This window comes from Aythya fuligula, chromosome 4 (assembly GCF_009819795.1).
Source record: "Aythya fuligula isolate bAytFul2 chromosome 4, bAytFul2.pri, whole genome shotgun sequence".
In the NCBI taxonomy this organism is placed as follows: Eukaryota; Metazoa; Chordata; class Aves; order Anseriformes; family Anatidae; genus Aythya; species Aythya fuligula.
This window is the reverse complement of record NC_045562.1, coordinates 6055351-6078121: the sequence shown is the minus strand read 5'-3', so window position 1 is coordinate 6078121 and position 22771 is coordinate 6055351. Positions and strand designations below refer to the sequence as shown.

Here is a 22771-nt window from a genome sequence, read left to right as displayed (position 1 = left end):
GGGAAAAAAAAGAAAAAAATGCTAAATAAAAAGAAAAAAGGAAAGAAAAAAATAAAAAGGCCAAATAAAAAGAAAAAAGGGAAAGAAAAAAAGAAAAAAAAAGCCAAATAAAAAGAAAAAAGGAAGAAAACTAAAGAAAGACGGAAAAAAGGTGGGAGGGGGGAAATAAGAAAGGGGAAAAAAGCCAAATAAAAAGGAAGAGAGCAACAGAAATAAAAAAAAAAAAAAGAAGAAAAATGGAAAAAAGGAAATATAGTAAAAAAAAAAAAGGCAAAGAAAAAAAGGCAAAGAAAAAAAGGCAAAGAAAAAAAGGCAGAAAAAAAAAGGCTGAAATACCCAAAAAAAAGGCTGAAACACCCCCCCAAAAAAGGCTGAAAAGCCAAAAAAAAGGCTGAAAAGCCCAAAAAAAGGCTCAAAAGCCCAAAAAAAAGGTTTAAAAGCCCGAAAAAAAATGTTTAAAAGCTCGAAAAAAAGGGCAACCGTGGGCAGCGCAGAAGGCGCCCCGCGGAAAGCCCCTGGGGCCGGAACCGGGGCGGGAAGGGGAAGGGGAAGGCGGGGGGGGGGGGTCCAGGCGCGTGCCCGCGCTCGTGCCCGCGCCCGCCCCCGCGGCCGCGTGACGGGGGCGCGCGGCCGGCGGAGAAGGGGAGGGAGGGGAGGGTGGTGGTGGTGGTGGTGGGGGGGGGGGGGGGGGGGAGCGGTGCGCGCGCGGGGCGGCGCGCGGGGCGGTCGCCGACGTCAGGGCGCCGCGTGCCGCTGGGTGCGGGGTCCCGGCGGGCGCGGAGCAGAAGGAAGCAAGATGGCGGCCCTGTAGGAGCGGGGAGCGCAGCGCGGCGCGGGGCGGTGCGGGCTGCCCGGCGGCTGGGCGGAGGGACGGCGGCGCAGGTCAGGGCGGCCGTGCGGGGCCGGGAGGGGAGGGGAGGGGGGGAGAGGGAGAAGGAGAAGGAGAAGGGAGAGAGAGGGAGAGAGGGAGGGATCTGGAGGGGAGAGGGGCGCGGGGAGGGACGGGGCGGCCGCGGGGGGTGGTCGCCAAGGAGCCCCCAACATGGCGGCCGCCGGAGGGAGGCGCCGGGGGGGCCCCGCGGCTTTGTCCGGGCGGGGGGCGCCGGGAGCCGGGGCCCGGCTTTGTGGCGCTGCCGGCCCCGGCCCACACAAAGGCGGGGTTGGGGAGGGGGGGGGGGGGAAGCGAAACCCGCTCCTGGGGGGCGAGCCTCGCCGCCTGCCTTCCCCTTTTTCCTTTTTTTTTTTTTTAAATTTTTTTTTCCTTTTTTTTTATTATTTTTTCCTTTTTTTGTGTGTGTGTTTTTCCCCTCTTTATTTTGCTCCCCGCCTTGCTACAAGCCCTGCCGTCGGGGCCGCTGTGCGCACAACGTGGCTGCGGGGGGGTGGAAAACGGGCAGCTGGGGGGGGGGGGCGCCCCCACCCCCCCAAAAAAAAATAAATAATGAAATAACAAAAAAAACACACCCCAAAATGTCCCTGTGGGGACAGAGGGGACGGACCCCGAGCCGCTCCCCTGAGCCCGACGAGCCCTGCTCACAAGGGCAGCTCCCCGTGATGATGCACGCAGAGCGCGCAGCCTTCCTCCCCCTCCTCCTCCTCCTCCTCCTCCTCCTCCTCCTCCTCCTCCTCCTCTTCTTCATCCTCCTCCTCCTGCTGCCCAGGAGGCAGAGGGGTGCTGCCCGGCTGAATGCAGCACTGGGGGAGCTGTCCCAGCCCCTCTGCTCCTGCCTCTGTGCCTCCCCGGCACTTTTTCCGGGGGCTCGTGTAGGAGGCTGGCTGGAAGGTGGCGAAGCCGACACCGTGCTGGCCGTGGGTTATAAATCACCCGTCCTCTTATCTGCCGGGAGTTGGACGGATTTGCCCAAGTGATGTGCGATGAAGGCACCAGCCCCTTTTATCGGTAGCCGCAGCAAACGACCACGTTCCTCTGAGCCCTTCGGGCTGCTGGCCCCGCAGCCGTCCTTACCTTCCCCCAAACTCCTCGCCCTCTCGGTGGGCTTCTCCTTTCTTTCCCTCGCCGCCTCCAAAACTGACTTCTCTCACCCCTCCGAGTAAAGGTAAGCCTGTGCTGTTTATGTACAGTTTTCTGCTTGCTTGTGAATCGTGGTTAAAGCTCGGTAACTGAGAACAGTCACATAACAGTTCTCAATAGACTGTCACGCTACTTCGTTCAGCTCTTTCTCTCTCAAGCAGGCAGCACTCAGCAGTTGCTGCTGTCCTCCAGGGCTTCAGTTCTCTGGTGCTACATCTCTGATACTTTTTTTCCCCCGAAAAGACTCAGCTAAAGCTGGGTATGAAACGTTGATACTGTATTGCTACATCTGTAGCAACTGTGACAGTTTGGTGTGTTTCTTCTCCTGCTCCCCAAGTATTTCCTTTCCATTATACTCCTGTCTGTTGTGCCTTGAAAACGCCGGTGAATCTAGCAGGGCAAGAACTTTTTGGTCTGCCAGACTTGCTGCTGTTAATGCTTTGAAAGAACGTGCGTGTCTGGGATATCTTCCTGCAAAAAACCAGCAATTTGGAACCAATGTAAATAAATTGCTGTTGGGCAATGTTTTGACTCTTACTCGGTGTCATGGAAAGTGTAGTGTGAACCCTGCCAGGGGAGTCAGAAGACATTTAAATCTAGCAGCCACGGTGCAGGGGAAGGGGAAAAAAAGGGAGGGAGGGCAGAGAAGTGAAAAGTCACGGTGTTCGGGTGGCGGGACTGAGCTGCTGTTCTCCAAATGAAGCACTCAGAAGTCACGTTTCAGTGGAAATAGTTGTCTCGTTTGGGGGAGTGACACCGAGAAGCTTTGCAAACGCTCCCAGGGACCTCAGAAACCGGTTTTGTGTTGCCTGTTTCAGAATTAATTGTTAACAAATACTCAAAATAATCAGAGCTTGCGCTGGAGACGCTGAGGCTCCTGCCTTTGCCAAGCTATCTCCGCTCGTAGTAAGGCTTTGAACGAGGACTTTAGCATTGTGCTGACTCCTGGCCTTTGGCCAGGGAGACTGGCATTGTTGTGATAGAGCGCGCGTGGTCCCAGCCTTTGGCATGTCAACATTGTTTAAAGAACACGACGCGTGTGCCCGCCGAGGAGCTGTGTTGTGACGGACAGGCTCCCAAGGTCTCTCGTTGGCGCTGCGGTGGGTGACGGGAACGGGAGGTTGTAAATGTTTTGGTTTCTGTGTGCGGGATCAGGAGGCTCCAGCTGCTGCCGGGGGTTAGGGAACCGTCCTCTCACCCCAAGCGCTTCGGGTGCTGGTGGGATGCAGTCCCACGCGCGGTTCCTTTGTAGGTTTGTAACAGCCAAATGGTTCCATGGGGAAAAAATATGTTTTGGAGCAAACCTGCTGCTCAGATGTTGGGAAACGTGAGGTTTGGGTTGGAACGATGTTACCATCCCTGTTTGGGACTATCAGGAGTGTTTCACTTCTAGCTTGCCTCCGAGTTACGTGTGAATACATGGCAGCGGAGCGGCTTTCACAGCGCGTGCTGAAGCGGTGGCTTTAAATCACTCGCTGCGTTTCGTTCTGAGTGGTGGATATTTGGCTGCTGCGGGAGCAAGAGACACGAGCTGTTTTTACGTTGTCCACTTTTCACGGCGGGATTTCGGATGAGCTGTCAAATTTGGCTTATCGCGGTGACCCTTCTACCGCTCCCGCCTGACTGCCACACAGTAGCTCTAAGCGTGGTAGCAGCATCTGTAAGCCAGCTCCACAACTGGAGCCTGAAAGTGGTGGAACAAAGTTGCCAAGTTTCAAGTAGAGTTGGTGGTTATCTTGGAAACGGCGCTGGAGAACACAACCACAAATGATTTTGCCAAATAATATACGGTATTTATTTAGTCCAGCTCCCTGATTGCTGCTGAGGCAGTCAGCCAGCCAGCAGCACTAAGTGTTGTGACATCATTCTGAAAGGCAGTGTGCTGGTTCTGAAATGGAGTGGGATGTACTATGATTCATTACTTAAAAAAAAAAAAAAAGCTGTAGTCTGAACGGAGATAAAGCATATGACTGCATCGTGGCTGAAAGCCAAAAAGGGAATTATATGAATCAATCACACTGGCAGCATTATTCTGATCCCATTCTCCGTAAGGCAGTGAATACCTTCTTACTCATTTAATGATATTCTGCAGGAAATGTATCCTTTTAAACACTGAACAAGTAACTAGGAACAAGTTGCTGCAGTTCAAGCCAGTGCACTTTCATATCGTCACTGGTTACGTCTCCAATTTGCATAGCTTGTCCCAATATCCCAGATAATAAAATGTCAGAAATGGAAAGTACCATGAGTAATCATCTTCTCAGTCACCCATTGAAAAGAAATCGCTTCTGCCTTCCCTCAGGGTAGGCAAGGCTCTTAAAAAACCCACCCCTTTCCCAAGGCGTTGCTCGGCGCGGGGAGGCAGAGGTGGTGGGGTTAAGGAGCGAAGCCGCGAGCCTCCCGCATCAGCTGGACTAATCCCAAGGACAGCTGACACGGCTGGCACGAAAAGTTGTGGGGATTAAAATGCTGGGAATATGGCTCACGTTACACAGCAGGGGCTAGCAGGAGGAAGGTGGAGAAAAACAAGGGTTGAAGCGGAGGAACAACTAGCAGCTAATTCCTTCCACACAGGATGGAAGGAAGGAGCAGAAACGCCCTGCCCCACAAGGGGAAGGCTCTGCTAGTTGCTCACCACAACAGGTTTTACATCAGGGGGCAACTCAGACAGAGGTGCTGTGCTTTGCGATGCACTTCAACAATTAAAAGACTTAAAGATTTAAACTGCTGTCTATCTTTTCAAGCAGGCGTGTTCACCTCTGTCAAACACCTTCCAAAAAGCTGAATCATCTTAGCAGCCTGAGCAGAACTCAGGCTCTCCTTCAAGAACAAAGTTTTCTGTGGAGCTGTGGGTTCCAAGCTGGAGAGCCGTGTAGCATACGTATGGCGAGAAACCCCAGTAAGATTATTCTGACAAATAAATAAAGGCTTGCAGTATCGAGGCTTCAGTTTGCCCTTATTCTTGGTGTGTTTCCTTTATTATTTTTTTTTAACCTTGTCTTTTAAAAACAGCAACTACCGTGCAGCATTTCTATCGCAGTGTGCAGAGGAACAGACTTGTCCTATACCCAAGTTCAACAAGACAGGGAAGTTCAGCATGCTAATCTTACCCACGTAAAGCATGTCTTTTAAGAGAGTTTCTCCATGTACCTTGCATACAAACGGTACGTTTCTTCAGGAACGTGTCTGACTGCTGAAGCAACAAGTAGAAATTCCATGATGAGGCAAAGGCCAGTGCTTCCACAAGTCTGTGCGATGCTGTCCTGCTCCACCACTTACTGGAAAAGTGGGGGAAAACTTTCCAAGCTTTCCTATCAAGATCGCGCTGTGAAAAAGCTTCCGTAGTCCTGGATGAGAACATGAGTGTTAGATCCAAAAAGAGTTTCTACATGAGAAATGGGGTAATTTTTTTATTAAAAGCATGTTGTATTTGGAAGAAGTGTCTGTGTTCCTCTTGCGCGCGGTAGCAAAGCAGTGAGCAGCAGGTGAGTGGCTTGACAGCCAAGATAAGCAAGAGGCACCCCTTGGAAGTGTTTTCCACGTGTACAGGGCAGTGGCCTTGCCATTTTGTGATTAATTACTATGGTGCAATTTAAGCAACGCGAAATATCTTCATGTGTTCCCCGTTATTGCTTCTGACCTTGACCATATTCCACGGGGGTTCCCAGGGTACGAGTATGGGCTTCACCAGTGTGTGTCTGGGGGAGGAGCAGCCTCCAGGTCGGAGCAGGACTTTTTGCAGACACGTAAAGAGAGTAATGACTTCTGCATTCGCTTCTCCTCGAGAGCTACACTATCCCCAAATCCACGTGTCGGTGACTGAAACAACTCCTCTGCTTCGTCTTCTTTCTAATAACGCGCAAACAGGCTGAGCCTCGTCTTCCAAATGTCCTGGCACGAGCCGCTTGAAGCCGAGTCGCGCTGGAAAAGGATCAGGCGGCAGCGCGCTCGCCCCGCAGCTCCTCGGGACGATGACTCTCCACGCGGCCGCGCGCACGTGGCCGAGTGTTTACAAACAGTGGCCCAGCATCCTCCGCAGCTGCCGCCACGCAGCCGGCGAGGAGCAGGAGGCCGGAGTCCCAGGAACGGCCCGGTCCTCGCGGGAGGGGGGAAGAAATGCAGCACGCAGAGGAGCTGAAGGAAGCGGGGCTGGCGTTGGGGTTTTGGCTCGGCTTGCTGCGTCTGTGTTCCATCCTAGGCCGCCCGTGCCTCTCGCAGGCGCCCCTGTTTCCCCCTCTGCCGTCTGTGTCGACGTGTTTGCTTGGAATGGGCTGACCCAGGCTGTGAGACACAGTTTAGGGAATTGCTGCGAAGGTTTCGAATGATTCCTTGCCCTTTCCAAAAACGTGTGAGGAATCCGATCCCCAAAGTTTTCAAGAGCAGCTCCTTGCAGTACAAGGGTCCCACCGTAAGTTGCTAATGTATTTTTCCCTTCATTAGGCATGACTCAGTGCCTGTTGGAATACTAGAACAATTCCCTCTTTAACGAGCAAGAAAGAAATCATGAAGGCTGCTAACTTTATAAGTAAAATCAAATAGCTGCGAGTCTTTATTACCTAATGAGACATGTTGACACAACGAGGCGTTGCTGTTACGAAAGCTAACACCGCGTGCTGCGAGGCAAGCCGTAGATCTCCACCAGGCGTAAGAAGCCCGGGGGAGATTTCTCTGCTTGCTCTACCCAAAGAATAACGCCACCGACCCGCTGTTAAAAAGGCAGAGGGGAGGAGGGAGGTGTTGGCAATTACCGGGGTCATCCTGCCAGGATGGCTCCGGGAAGCTCAGCTGGCCAGAAGCGCGGTTTCGGGCCACCCCCTGTAGCTGAAGCTGCCCAACAGGTCTCAGAGGAGACGCTTTGAGCCCGTGCCATGTGCTCCTCGTTAGCAGAGGTGCTGCTCCTCATCCAGAAACGTTCGCTTCCAGACCCGGGCACGATTTTCAGGCTCCCTTGGGACTGCGTACGGAGGACATGGCTCGGGCTGCAAAACGAGTCCCGGGAACTGGTTTTTCCGTGCAGGGAGGCAGGATTTGGGCCAGGTGTCTCCTCCTGATCCTGGATGTGTCTGCGTGAGTCACGGCATTCGCTATCATGCGGCGGTGGCTGGAGGCCAGTGCACTTGCTGTACCTGTGCCTTTTGCCAGGCGTTGTGCGTTCACGCCGGTTGCTTCCAGTTGACGTGGGCCACACTCCCAACCACTGCGTTGTTACCATGCTCCAGCACTTCCCTTCTCACCTGGCCTCTCAATTTGCTCGGCACAGCTGCTCGTGGCAGATCCGGAGCCCGCTGCTGTTTCACAAAGCTCTTCACCTCCTTTCGTGTCCTGCTGACTTCTCCAACCCGCAGTTCCCACTGCTCTTGCCGCAGCTGTTCTCGCAGGAGGCAACAAACAGGAATAAAAGCACACAGAAGGGAACATGCGAAAAAGGCATTTCTGAGTTTGCAGCGCTTGTTCCTCCTCTTGCCACTTTTGGTGCTGTTGCAGAGATCAAAGGGTAAACGTTAACCCTGGGCCTGATGCTGACACGAAAGTTTTGCCCTCGACTTCAGCCTCCTTTACTCAGTTGCCCCCCATATTCGTTCCTTCGCACGAGAGCCGACGGCTGTCCGTCCGTGCAGCGCTCGCCCCCACCTTCACGCTCCCGATCCTTTTTTTTTTTTTTTTCATCTTTGTTTAATCTGTTTGTTCTCTCGGTGCTACTTCTCCTGTGTTTGAAGTCACATACTTTGAAGTTATACAATTCTTCTGCTTGCCAAAGGACACACAACTCCTTCGGCCCTTATGTAAGCAGAAAGGAGAAAAGAATGATTGCATGTTTCCTCCTGTGCGAAAGTAGCGTTGCTGTGCTGTTCGCAGTAAAATGAGGAAAAGGACTTGTTGCAGTGAGGCAGGAGTCGCTTCCCTTCCCCCCAGGTTACTGAAGTTCACAGAAGGGAGAGATTTCCTTGAAGCTTACCGTGCGTGTATAGCTTGGGAAGAAGAATGCAGTTTATCCCTGGAAGAGAACGTATGAAAGCTGGAAGATGCGTTGGCCTTGCCTTTCTCTGGGATTTGGAAAACTGGGGGAAGGGGGGGGTGCATGCATGTACTAAAAACCTTCACATTTTTTATTCTTTGATTTTTTTAAAAGGCAACCTTTTTGTTCCCACTCTGCTCCTTTGCTAGCTTGCCTGCTTCTCTTTCAACTGGATCTGCCCCCAAAGGGCTGGAGTATTACTAAAATGGCAACAGTAAAAATCAAAAGCATGAAAGCTGAGCAACCAAACAGGACTGGATTTAACCCTTATTTATCTCATGTAGCCAACAGACATTGGGGGGAGAGAAAATCCATGCTAAGGAGACCCACGCCACACAGTCAGTCAGTAAGTGTACACGGCACAGACCCAGCAACAGCTGAAAGCAGTGAGCAAATGGGGCAATGCACGCCTGGTATTTATAAAAATGAAAAACACACAAGACAGAGAAACGCAGCCTTTCAGTTCTCTGCTGCTTCTGTGGCGCTCTCCATACTTTCTACAGTGTATTTGGTCTTTTTTAGGAAGTTTGGCCCTGAGCTTTGCTGCTCCTGTGCAATCCTTGATGCAGAGAGGCAGCTTCAGAAGGTGTGAGAAGGCAGTGGGGAGGATAAGAGTTAGGCTGATGGATTTTTCTCTGCATTCCTACACGTAGTGCCTGACAAGTGGAAGAGATCAGGTAGGGGAAAATACATATTTTTATGTATCTTCACACCGTGCCTGTGTTGTGCAGCTGACAATACATTGGGTGCCCCCCTCGCCGGTGCTGTCAGCAGGCGTGTGAGCCTCCAAACTGATGGCAGCCCCTGCGTTTCCACAAAGCCCTACTGATTGCTCCTCCGCGGGACAGGAGCAGTTGGCCTCTGGGAAGACACCGGAGAGAGGCACCTCCTCAGGCCCACGTGCTTTGTAGCAACTGGAAGGAAATAAAATAGTTTGGGGGGCGTTTTTCCCTCTGCTGGGGGAAGAGGAAGGAAATAGAAAAATGCAGAGGGGAGTTCAGAGGCTACAAAATGATTTTTACTTTAAAAAAAAGTTTCTGAAGCAGCTGCAAGTTAGCACATTTCCTAGAAAATACAAAGCCTTGCTGATGCATTGGAAAGAGGTTTTGCCTCTGGAAGGGTGAGTCTGTAACTACCTCCTGCACAGCTGCTTTCTCTTGAAGCAACTGCTACTAGCTGGCTGGAGATGCTTCGTGGGACAAGCCGTAGCATGAGCCTGGCTTGGGATGGCAACTCTGGTGCTTCTAAATATAAGGAGTGGATCGAGGGAAATTAATTACTGCGCGTTAGGAGGCACCTCGTATCCCAGCCATGAAACAGAATCCCACTGTGCTTGGGGCTGTACAAACACAAGCCATTTCTGTTCCATTTTGCTATTTAACGCAGCAAAGGAGACAGTTAAAGGAAAGAAAAAGAAGCCTGGCAGCGCACAAAGCCTAGAGTGTTAGTGCCTCTTGCTTATAACGCAAAGCAGAGGCAGACAGCTGCCTTCCAAAAAACTAAATATTTGCAGTAAATAAAGCAAAGCTGCTCCTGCTACCTGCTCCGTGTGAGTTCGGAGGAGTTCCCAACCAGCACTGCTGCAGCCTTTTCCCGAGGGTGCTCCTATTAATGAGCAGGCAAAACACGCGGGGAGTGAGAGAAAGGGTAGAAAATTAATAAGCAACAACCGAGAGCCAAAGCGCGCACAGATCACAAAACGTGGTGCAAAGCTTGCTGGAGCCATTCATTTCAGTACCTTAAAAAAAAATGCAAACAAAACTAAACTAAAAGACATACAGGAAAGCTGTGGTGTAGCTGGGAACTGAACCCATATCTCTTATGCCCCAGTGCGTTACCCATGATACCCTCCTTCCTGCTCATTCAGAAGTTTACAGATAGTTTTCTCTGCTTACTAAGATAACAGAAGTATCAATTTTAAGAAACAGAAACTAGAATCAGAAAGGAGTAGCTTTTCACTTTTTTCAGAAGCTGTTTTTCAGTAACATTTTCTGTTAATTGACAGCACATCAGGGTTTTTTGCTTTAGCTTACTTTTTTTTTTTTTTTTTTTTTGTCTCCTTCCCCTTCTGGAGGAGCCTCAGGACCTTTAAAGCAGCAGCGCCCACCCAAAACAAGCCAGCAAATTAAACTCTGCTCAAATTCTGTTGTTTGTCTCCTCGGGGAAGACGTCTGCTTTTGTGTACTGCTTGGACTACGGCACTGCTGAAACCCTCAGCTCTCAGTGAGAAAAGGTGCAGGGAAGGAAGGGCATTATCTCCATCTTACTGGTGCTGCAGATGTCTCCACGCACCTCCAAACAAACAAGCAGAAGCTCACAACGAGCTAATTATAATTAAGAACAGTGCCTTGTGTCGGTTAATTGCAGTGAGCAGGGCAGAGTTGTGCAATGCCATCCCAGTAAGTAGGTACTCCAATAATTCCCATTAACCTTTAATACCCTTGATCCTCCTATTCATTCAGGCAAGATTTCCCACAGTCTGCAAACTGTTCTGTAGGCCAGCCCGAACCTACCACACGCCTCCCGTTTTGATCTGTTTTATCAATTAAAGGTTCGTCAGGGTTCACGAACCCTCGCGCTGATGTCATACTTGGTAGCGGAGCTCGAAGAAAAAGGAAAAAAAAACTTTAATTTGCTGCCAAAACTTCTCCCTGCTGGAGCCGGGATGCACAGACCCGTGCAGGTGACACAAAGCAGGCAGCGTTCGTAGCTTCCTGTGTAACAGTCTCCTAGACCTCAATCGGAGGTGGTGAATTTTGGTGTCTTTGGGATTTGCTGGGGATTCTTAGGCCACAGGTGGCTGTAGCTCGAGCCGCCTGCTTTGGTGCTTAAAGCATTTATCCGAGAGCCCACCCCACGTCACTCCAGCGGGTTCAGACACTCGTGGTACAATCCATGATGAAACGCATTCGGAAACAAAATCCGATGGGTAATGTAGCTCGGGCAGCATTCCCTTGGAGGCAGTTGGCCGTGAAGGACAGACGGATTTCTCCCTGCCACGTTTATAGATCCAACAGCAAACCCCAACGAGAGCAGGCGCGGGGGCTTCCCTCCTGGCTCCCCCCGCTTTGCTTTTCGCCGCTCCCCTGGCAGTCTGGAGGTTCGGCGGCCGGGTCCCCACGTGGCCGGTGCGCACGTGGCCGCCGTGTTTACAAACACTGGCCCGGGCTTCCCCGGGGCGCTGCGTGCCGGGCCGGAGGGTGCCACGCTGCAGGACCTGGCCGCGGCGTGCGCCAGCCCGGTTGTCACCCACGGCTGTGGCTGCTGGCGGCGATGGCAGCGAAAGGCTGAGCTGCCGGAGCCCGCAAGCGCGCTGGGGTTTGCTCGTTTGGCTTTTAAGAGATATTCAGCCTGGGGTTTAGAGCGAGGTCGTCCACGGTGAGTCAAAAATAGAAACTTTATTGCTCGATAGAGTAGCAGCGCTGGAGAGCGCTAGCTAGACAGACACGCAACAGCGAGGAGGGGACTCCTCTGCTTTCCAGAGACGCTGCTAGGGAACTGGGTAACGCTTGCAGTCGGGCAGGGTTTCACAAAGCCTGTGCAAGTGCATGGGCACCCTTTCTATTTCCCACTGACAAAGCAGGGACCCCTTTTTCTCCAGATTTAAGAGACGAGTCTCAGCGAAACGCAAGACGCTCGGAGCAGCCCCGGTTGCGTTATCACCAGGAGAGGACCGCCTGGGTTCTGCGTTGTTTTGGCAGGCCGTTGGCATACAGCAAGCAAGAGGTTTGGACAGCTGTGCGTTGCCGTATGGAATGGCCTCCCAGAGCCGGGGCACGAAAAGACAAAGCGTGCTTATTTCCAGGCACTCAGCTAAAATTGTATTGACTTACTTCTCGCTGCTCTCCTCACGAGTTCGGAGTTCAAGGACTCCTCTATCTACCGTACCTTGAGTTCAGATAACAAGATACAACTACCCCAAGAGAAACAAACAGAGAAGCCCGTGCTCTTCAAAGACAGGCACTTTTCTGTACACGTCTCGCTGTTGTGTTTCGGGGTGTGCACTGTTTATTCTTCTCCTTTTGCTTTACCCTCCCTCCCGCTCGCCCTCCGCAGCGCGGCGTGCACACCCTCTCGCAGCCGCCTCTGGCTCGCGGGGCCTGAGAAGTGCAAACTCAGCAGGGCCTGGTAACACTTTAACTCTTTGTCCTATTCTCAGCTCTCCCAGCAAAGGTCAAAGCAAACCAGACTTACAGCTGCGCTTGAAACAGAATGGCAGGAGAGGGAGGGAGGGAAGGAGGGAGGGCCGGTGAGCGCAGGCAGTTCCCCCTCCTGCATAATTTGTCTCCAAGCACGTGAAGCGCGTGGCCAGGGCGAGATGAAACTCTCCCTGAGCCTTTGGGTGGCTGTGTCTGCTGGCTCCTCTGTAAGAGGAAACGAGAGGCTTGTGACTTTTGTTTGTACTGGCCATCTCTAGCTTCACGCAACTTCTGCCGATGAACAGGAATAATTTAGGAGCTACTTCCTCAAATGCCTGCAACGTGGTCTTAATTTCATCAGTGCAAAGCCAGCAAAAAGCTATTAAAGACACGATGTCTCGCTTATCTGCCTTTCAAGTCGTTCTGGAAAGGCTGGCAACACGCCCTTATACAATTCTTTCCCCTAACAGCCACGGTTTGGCATTGTGTTGAGGGACCACGCTGGCTCCGGTTTCGCTGACCGAGGGCAGAAGTGCGTTTTGTTTTCCTCGCCAACCTTTCGGCGCGCTGCCATTTGCTTAGGGCGGAGAGAAGGAACCTGCCTCGACACCAGGACGCTCCCACGTGTGCCACGGGCAGGAAAAAGCTCCCCGATTCTCCCTTCGGGCAACGCCGCCGGCACGCTTCACGCGGCTACCAGGGGAATGCGATGCGCCGGCCGCAGAGCTGGCACTGGCCGGCGGAGCGACATCGATCCCAGCGCCAAGGTTTTACCTCCCTCCCCGCCTGGCGCTGGGTTTGATGCCTCGCCACGTGCTCGCGCGCACATGGCCGCAGTGTTTACAAACATGACCCCAGAACTCGTAGGGACGTACGGGCGGGTGATGAAAGAGCCAGCAAATGCCGCGTCCCCTGCGCGAGGCTGACCCAGATCGCCGGCGCGGCGGGCGAGCAGAGCGCAGGCTCCGAGCGCACAGCGAGGCGCTGGGGAAGGTGATTTTGCTTCCGAACTCGTTTGAAATATCATTGCCACCACGAGAGAATTTTCCAGCGTAAGCTAAAAATAGCTCCTATTAGCTAGCAGGAGCGGGCGAGTGATTCAGCAGCTGGGGGATAAAGGTGACTGTGTTCTCCGGCACCGCAGGTTTGTTTCTCTGCTGAACTGACTCAAAGTACATAACATTTTCAAAGTGGTAAGGAAGTGCAAAGCCGGCTTACTTTGGCCAAAATAAAAGAACAGTGCGTGATTGTGTGCTTCCTGAGCGGCAGTTCCCTTTTTATTCCTTCATTAACACTTGCACCCAGGCGCTAATGAATGCCTGGCTGCTGGACAGTGACCATCGGGTGAGGAGAAAGACGGCTGAGCAGTTTCGAGTGACACACCTTTCTCTGCAGAATATGAATACCACTCTACTTTTTGGCATGGGCCTCAAGAAAAGAAATGTCCCTCTAGCAAACCAGGCCTTACACTCAGCTGTCAGATCTCCACACTTCTTCTCCATATGTATTTTTTTAATTGCTTTTGGACGCACTAGATGCTTATTAGAAAACTCGATTTGTCTCTTCCTTATGCTCGAAGTTCTTCAAGGAAGCTTGTAGTGTACTTGAAATTACCCTAAAACAGTTTCCTTCCTAGAAGTTAGCAGTTTATTGTAAAATGGAAGTACGTGGTCTGACGATGGGTTGTTGACAGCCTCTAGGCTTCTTGAAGTTTTCTCAGAAAAGCATGTATGTGGAGGAAGACAGGCTACACAACCGTGACTGGTTGCCAAAGATAAACACAGCCTTCTTGAAAAAGCTGCTAAACCAGCAAAAAATAACCCGTGCTCGTTAATAAATCACTTCAAATTTTTACGTCTGAAATCAAACAATTTACTTACTCCCAGCTTTGCAAAAGCCTGCTAAGTGGTGAAGGGTTGGTTTTGTTTTTTTCCTCCCAGACAGCAATGTTGACCTTTCTGAGGGCGACGAGATAGCAGAAAGATCATACTTCTATTTTATACCAGTTACTATGATACATCGCCGTGTTTGTAAATATCCCGATGGCAAAGCCCTTAGGAAAGACACGCTACGAGCTTCTCCCTGCCTCTTTCCCAACGTGCTTCTGTCCCATTACTGAAGGCAACTCCTGCAAGCACAGAGCTAGTCCAGAGGCTTCACCTTTTCCATCTGTATCCATGGCAGCTCTGCATTGTCACCAAAGCTGCTGTAGGTATCTTTTATTACTTAAACTACATGAGGCAGGGAGGCCAGAGCTGGTCACCAGCTGCCTTCATGTGGCCAGATAGCTCCAGCCAGAGAAGGTGAAGAGCTCTGCAGCTCAGCCCCACGCTGGTTTTGTCCCAATTCCTCTCTCAGTTTTAATGTTGCCTTCAGCATGTGAGCAAATGTGCTTCCGTCAGTTATTGATGTCTCTTCGCTGCTCATTATGGTGTTCATTACAGTGTGTAATAGACCTAGGAATAAGAATGGAAGGACAGAAAATGGGTCACTGCTTATTTTGAGTGTTCTTTGTGGCCTTTCTTCTGCCTGCGGAAAGCAAATCCACCTTACAGTGAATCTGTACAGGTACGGGGAGCCTCAGAGAAAGGAGAACCAGCGGTCTTCATCTCATCTTCTCTGAGTTTGTGTGGCTTTTTGGCTGGGTGCATCACAGTACAGCTTCTGGAGTCATCCTCCAGCAGTCCCGAAGCACTTTTGGAAAATGTTCTGAATCAGAAGGTATCGAGGCTCACCAGGACTAGTTTATTAGTATTTATGATGTCTGCGGGCTTTACCAGAACATTTAGCTTAACCAGGGGAAGATCTCTACAGATACCCAAATGATGCGTCTAGCACATCTTTGACTCAGAATCTTCTCATTATGGCCATTAATGACGCCTTCTTACATTATAAGAGCAGACTCTTTCAGGGAACAAAGTGTAATGAAAGAAATGCTGCTTATGATAAAGATTATTTAACTCCAGGCTTTTAAGTTGGAGACAGGATGGAAGAAAATACTGTAAAATTTACCATTGCATGCTACGGGGTGAATAACCACCATTGTGTCAGTTTAGATGAGTATCTCAAAATAAATACAGACTCTGTCATGGGTTTGTCCTCTAGGTAAGAAAGTAATGGAAATCTTGTTCAACGAGTTCAGCAAAAGGCACACCTAAAGTTTAATTATGTCTCCAGATGCATAAGTGCAATTCTTACTAAAGGGTTTTGCCCAGCTACCAGGCACCAGACTCGGGACTCTTAATTTTTCATATACATGTGCCCGGGGAAGGCAAGCATGCAGAGCACCCGCTGGACGGCACTGAGTTACCTTAACACCTGCCCGCAGCGTTGGAAGGCAAGGTAGGAACACCAACAGACCTGCACGGTATCTGCTCAGCACAAAAGGCTCTCGTCACTCCTCTCAAATACAAAGCAGCCCCCTTAATTCAAAAGAACTACGACATGTGGCAAAAAGAATAAAAGCAATGCAAGGAGCAAGAGGTATTTCAGCTTTTTACGCTACCAGGGAATGTATTAGGCAAAATTGCCCAGAGAGGTTCTTAGGAAAGAGAAAACCCTGCATTATAGAGTAGGCTAAAAAAAAAATTAAAAAAAAAGTTGGCTGAGCCATCCCACCAGTGGCTCTTCTTTGTGTTCATGGGATTAAACCAGTGAGGTGCTGATGGTTCTTACCACATCGTTCAGTGCTACAAGAAACGCTACTGTGCTTTACCCTTTGGCCATGGCCAACCTCCAAAGCTTCAAAATATGATGAAACCCCCGTTTCCAGAGGCCAAATTATACATCAGTGAAAGAAAACAGTCTTTGTTATGTAACAGGCAAGCAGAAGAAACCCTGATTTATGAATTCAATATAAACACACAAGAAGCAGCAAAACCAGGTCCTTTACTCACACCCCACTGCCACGGCAGCTTCATTTTTTGGTCGCCTTTCCTTGTGGTAGGAGTCTCAAGCATGGCAAACATGGCAAAACTCCACGTAAAAAGGAAGTAATGCTCCTGCATGGAATTTGGTGTGGAAAACAGGGGGTTGCTTAACTCTGGGGGGAGCAGTGGGCAGCACCTTCTCTCTGGGAAGCCCCTGAGGCCCGTGACTGTGCAGGTTTGGCTGCGTGCTTGTCCAGGAAAATTCTCACCAGGGCACACCAAAGGGAGTTTCCTGGTACCAGTGCACAGGTTGTTCCCCAAAGGTGCATGAACCAGCCATGGAGGAGGCCATTTCACCCCCCCTCTTTCCCCTTCTTTTCAAACGGGCCTAAAACTGCCTTTTTTCTCCCCAGTTTTGACACCAGCTGTTCAGCTGGATGTCCGCGGCAGCTCCCTGAACAGCAGCTTAGGCAGCTGTTCCTCATTCAGTGTCTGTGCTTGCGGTTGTTCCTGCCTTTTGAGACGTTGCCCTTGAGTTACCAACACAAGAAAGAGCAGAACTTCAGAAAAAAGGTCACTGTGTGAGAACAGAGAAGTCAGTGTCACGCAGCAGGAGGAAATGCGTACGGGGTGAATTGTAAAACAAGTAATTAGGCGCTTGTGTGAGGGTCTGGGGATCCTCTCGTGCGAATTTCTTGGGCAAGGACCACGTCCGTGTTAGCTGGGTGCATGGCTGCTGTTTGGGCACAGCATGAAGAGTTCGCTCTCACCGAAGAAGACCGAGATAGCATCAGGAGCAGCTCGGTGTGGGTACTGGCACTGTGGGGCACCAGTAAAGAGAGGTGGCAAAACCAGATGGCTTTACGTACGGTTTCATTAAGCTGCAGTGGATGGAGCTAGCAGCGTGTTTCAGAGAATATGAAAAACTAGAAAACAGTTTTCTTTAGCTCAAGTGCCAGCGGTCTGTGGCTTTGCCACGGGAAGATGTGAATTCTTCCCTTTTTGGTCCTGTGAAACTTTCGGGTGAAACTTGCACATGATGCACATCCCCAGGCCTCATCGCTTTGATCACAAGAGCCTGTTCTGGGTGAGGGCCTCAAAACGGGGAGCTAGGGGGGAGCAAGAGGAGCACGGAGAAAATACCCTGAGAGGGTGAGCTCCAGGTCCTGTGTTAATGGCAGAGAGGGGCTCTCGGGAGCTCACCTCCAGCTGTCCAGCACAGTTTGAAGAAAGAGAGCAAAAGGCAACATACTTCAAATTGCCAAAAGGGAACAAGTAGGATCTGGTGTGCTTAACCCAAGGACTCTGCTGTCACAACCTGTTGCTGCTGCGGGTTTTTTGGAAGCGGCGGGCATTTCCATGAATTAGGCCAGCGCCCAGGCTCCTGCTCATCAGCCCCAGCCCGCAGGGGGTAACACATTACCATTCATACCTGTCTCCCAGGCGCCTGCCCTTCAGCAGACTGACAAAACCAGAGCAGCAGCCAGCTGTTGGCTCCAGCGCGGCCCTCAGCAGCTGCTGGCCGTCTCCTCGGGAGGCTGCCACGCTCCTTCAGAGACTCCTGCTACCGAAACGGGGCGAGGAGGATCTGACATCGGGGTGAACGTGCGTGTACAAACTCATCACCCACCCCAGGAAGTTGTTTTCTCCATTTGTTTGCTTCTGCAGCACCCCAAAAGTTGTAGTTTATGCCACCAGCAGCTAGCGTGGTCACTGAAAGCAGTGGGCCGAGCTGTTAAATTATCTAAAAGCAGCAAACCAGTGTTGTGCTTTTTTCTTTCTCAAAGATTAGATAGGAGGAACGGGAAAAAGCCCTCTCCTGGAGTTCTCTCCTTTTGTTTCGAGTTTTAATATTTAATGAACATGTGATATTGTTTTAAGCTAGTCCTGATGGTCTTGTGAAGTTAATATTTAAAGCAGATGGCTGCAGTGCTTTAATAAGATGGTTACTATAGAAACACAGCGCTGAGAAAGCCATGCTTTCTGTAGTGCAGGGTCTCCTCTCTAAACACTGGAGAGGCTCTTGATCCACACGTAGCAGGCCCAAAGCAGACGAACCAAGACAGGGAAAACGAAGCCAGGCTGCCTGCGTGGAGTATTTACTTCAGCCGGGGTCCGCTCGAAGCCGGCTGGATAGCTCACATTTTTGTGGCTCGCTAAAGAGCTGCTTGAAACAACAAGAAACATGAGAAGCGAGATAAGCACGAGCATCGATGGGGGAGACGGCTCTGGGCAGGAGACGGATCGGGTCAGTTATCTCTCTTCTGGAAGGTGAGCTGGGCTCAGACATTAACACAAACAAACCTAAAAGCACAAAACACCCACAAACAGTTAGCTAAAACACCCAAATATTTGCTTTGCAATCGGCATGCTTGTTGTTTACTTTATCCCCGCGGATCCCCCGTTGCCTATCAGCACCGTTGTGGCAGCCTAAAACCCAGGGAAGTGCACAACGTGTACTTTCAGGGATTTTGTTTCTTCATTACTGCCTCTGGTTTTCTTTGTGTTGCCAAAACTCTTTTAGCCTGAAAGTACCTGCATTCCTCTGCCTGCAGCAGAAAGTCTTCGAGGCGATGATACAGACTTTAGAAATCCTTTTAAAGTGCTAATTCTGTATGTGGATACGAGTTTGCACTAAATCAGGGCGTTCAGGAGGGGAAACGGCAGTCTGTTTGGAAGGGTTACTGGTTCTGCAGAGCAGAACTGGACAGGGAAGAGCTGCCTCGTCTGCCCGTGCCTCTCCCTCCAGGGAGCTGAGAAGTCATTTTCAGAAGTCACAGAGGGCGAGAACACAGAGGTGGTGGTTGCAGAACCATAGAAACTATCAAACAAGGAAAGCTGCAAGGCAACCGTTAAAAAATAATAAAATGAAATACCATGGAAATACAGTAATCTGATGTAAAGATAGCAGTGGTGAGAAATACCCAGCTTTCATCAAATCTGGCCATCCTGCTGGAACTTGCATCTCATGGCAAGGTAGCTGGGCTAGGTTCAGGGGGAACTGGAGACAGCTCGGGCATTTTCCCTGCTGCAGCCTTTCTCTTGTTCCTTTCTGTTCCCAGCAGATGTTTGTGCTTCTTATGCCTCCCTCCTCTAGCTTCACCTGAGCTGGGCAGGCCCAGAGTCGAGCTTTGCCTCTGTTAGGAACCTGAACACATCATCATTTAAAGAGGGAGGGAGAGAGAGGGGTGGGGAGCTGGGGGCTGGGAGGGGAGAGAGTGAGAGAGAAAGGCCGTGAGAAACACTCAGCTAATAGGGTTTTCCTCTGCCCTGAATTTGTCTAATCAGTTCCTGTTTCTCTATGGTCATATCTGATTCCTCTACGGGCTTTTTCTGTGACTTAAAACTTTCGGAGGAGGAAAACCACATGTGATCTAAACTACCTCCCACCTTTCTGCTTTGTCACCGTGGCCCTCGCCACTGTCATCCTCAGCACAGCAGCCAAAGCACCTTGCCTACTCCGTGCACTCGTAGTGCCTCTCCTTGGCAATCCAATCGTGATACTTCACCTTGCTCATGAGGCTTGCTCTGCCTCCCTCCTGGTTGTGTTTCTTGCCCCTGCAGTCTTCCCGTGAGCAGCACTGCTTCACGGGGGAAGCTGAACATCTCCAGAAATCGGAGAGGTGTTCCCTGGCCTGCCTCCTACAGCGTCTGCTTTGCTGTGGGTTGAGCTGTAGGGCGGCAGCAGCAGGGCTGTGGACAAATGCTCGGAAACACCAGCACCGAGCCCTTCCTCAGCTCGCTGTTTCAGGTAATTCTTCAGCACAGCACTCACGTGCTGTGGACCAGGAAGCTTGTCCTGAGATTTACTCCGCGTGCACTCGCACGTACACTAAACACAAGCTCAGCACATGAAAACAGACATAGTATCTCTGTCTCTATTTTCATAACAAGAATATTTTTAGGCATGACAGATATTATGAAGGAACTCTGCCCAGCTGCACTCAGGATGGATGGGGCAGGCTATTTTAGGCTATTGCATAGCGGTTCTCAAAAAAGAAAGCTTCGTAGCAGGCAGTGAAAGCTCAGCAGGAAACCCATCCCGAGGACAGCAGCAGCAGGACCACGAGGGGAAGGGGCAGCCCAGAGGTCCACACGTGGATCTGGCCCTCGGTAGCCTCGGGAGGGCTCCCAGTCCCTGCTCTGACAAGCGTCTCCTTTTCTCTCCATCACCGATAAACCTACCATGAGCGCTTTTCCCCTGTGATGAGGAGTTAATCTCACAAATGGTTTCACTGACTGCAGTGAGATCGCGTGTGGTTTTACCTGCATCCATGTAAGCAACCCACAATATGGCCCTTTGGGAAGGCACAGACAGCGAGGGGAATCAGAGCACACTGTATGGCTCATGGGAGGGGGCCCCTGGCTCAGCTGAGCCCTGACGACATTGCTGCAGCACATAAATAGCACAGAAAATCATTTTTCTGTATGATCTGTTCATAATTTGTAAATGCAAATACTGGCTGGAGGTGCAAAACTCAGACCCCACTGAGCGAGACAGCGTATTGCAGTTGAGAAAAACCCTTGAACCCTTAAAATGCTGCTTTTGTGGTAAATGCAAGAGAGAGAAGAGGCAAAGGGCTCTTTGTAGGAAGGTAACAATGAAAAGAAAAAAAAAAAAGGCAAGGAAGCCAGGCTTAGCATGGCTTGCAAGAGTCACACAGTGCCACACGTCTGCTGTGCAGGGGCTTGTCACTCGCCCTAGCAGAAGCAGCAAAAAGTCCGATGACCGTAACCTCTGGGAACACCGGTGTTGTGATTATCTCATGACACTATCTGCATCAGTCCTAAAGGGCTGGAAATCTTTTACGTTGATGCAGTCATAATTAAATGTGATCCCATCGCAGTCAGTGGAGCTATTTGTGGAATTAACTCATCACCGGTATGAGTAAGGGGCTCATAACTCAGCCCGTAGCTGCTGTGGGAAACCTTTGTGGGCTAAACCGAAAGCTGTTGAGAAATGCTGATATTTAAATGGCAGATACGGGCGCTCGAGAATACAGGGAACGAGAAATTCTGCTTCTAACATTTCCTGGCATATGACAATTTTGATAAGGGGATTACTCTAACCTAAATTCTCAGTCTCGAGTACGTTCGTCGCTTTAATTAGACCAAGCGTAGATGGAAATTTACAGTCTGCTTCACCTTCTATTTAAGTCTCTCCGATCTGTTCCCTTTGCACACCTGTTTGAAATAAAGTTTGAGTGGAAAGAATAACCTCGTGCTGCTCTTTTGGGCTTTCGGTGTACCAGAGAGGTGGCTGCGTCTGGGTAAGTTGTGGGTACTTAGTATGCAGAGTGATTTTTTGCTAGACAACGAGCATGTGTGTGCTTACTAGTGGGTGCAGTGGGCAAGCAGAAGTGAGGGGCTACCTGAGGACACCCCAACCCAGGGAGCACGAGGACAGACTATTCACTAGCCCAGTCTCCTGAAGTTGCCACGCTGACATGCTTCCAGGAGGTGATCTTGTGCCGACTCCGTAAATTGTATTTTCTTGAGTAAAAATACACTATGCGCTCTTCTGAAAACACACATTTGAATGTTACAAGCTAACGGGGTTACCTCCACTAGGCAGGACCTACCCTTGCAGTGAAAGTGTGAAGATCAGCTCTTTAAATGCAATTTCACATTGAGTTTGCAGCCCGCTGCGTGGCTGCTAAAGCGATGCGTCCGTTTGTTTGGCCTTGAAAAAAACTGTTTACGAGGGGGCTGGAGATCCTTCCTACAAACTCAAGATTCGCCCTCGTCGGGTAAAATTAAAGGGCTGAAGTGGCAGCTGACAGATTACGGCACGGCGAGGATTACGCAGCTGCACCCACCACACCCACCAGCCCGACCGAGGAGACCGCAACCCGCCAGCTAGGTTCTAAATTACAGGCGCTGCGTATGTGCTGACACTCTTTTTGTACAGAAATTCTGAAAAAAAACCTTCTCACAAGAAGATGCAACCACATGAGAAGGCTCTTGAATTATACCAGCAAAAAAAAAAAAAGAGAAAAAGAAAGAGCACACTCCTTAAGCACCCCTACTGCCCCCCCCTAAACCCAGCGCTTCTTACAGCTCTGTTCCTAAACCGCTGAAGTCAATGAGCTAAATCTGATTGCAGGGATCTTGGGATCAAATCATTAAGTTTGATTAAGCAAAAGCCTCCTAAGCGCACAGACACGAAGAGCTGCACGGACTTAATTAGAAAGTTCCCACCGCCACCCCAGCTGAATTGTATCTGCGATGGGGAAAGCAAGCCCACCAAATTTCTGGCTCACCATTTCCGAGGACTGCTGTTGTAGCAGCAGGCTGGCTGGACACTCAGCAGTAATCTCTTTCCTTCCCTTCTCCCCCTCCTTCCTCTCCCCCCTTATTTACTCTGTTCTTTTCCTACCGGTACGTGCCGCGGTGCTGTACGTTGTGCAGTTACGTTGCCATTTATCTGATGGAGCTGAAAGCCTAGATCTTTCTCGGTAACTTTTGTGAGCCAAACTTTAAAAGCTTCTCCCTCTCCTCCCCCTCCCAGATCCCTTCAGGGAAGAAGCAATACGAACAAGAATACGCACAGATCTCTCAAGAATACAAATTATGTTCTGAACAGAAAGTTGGCTCATGCATGTCAATTACTTGTTATAAAGAATAAAACGTTCACCTATATTTAACCTTTAGAGGGAATGGAAAAAAAAAATGAAGTTATTGCTCGCAATGTGCTATTTACTAAAGTGGCAAC

General features: G+C 50.4%; 1 protein-coding gene across 1 annotated transcript in view; it reads left to right on the top strand.

Annotated features, from left to right (window-relative positions):
* The first annotated feature begins 799 nt into the window (after positions 1 to 799).
* TET2 (tet methylcytosine dioxygenase 2) overlaps positions 800 to 22771 on the top strand; it is a 62769-nt gene continuing 40797 nt past the window's right edge. Inside the window, 1 exon segment of the mRNA XM_032186183.1 lies at positions 800 to 882. The gene's annotated coding sequence lies outside the window, so the exon portion shown is untranslated.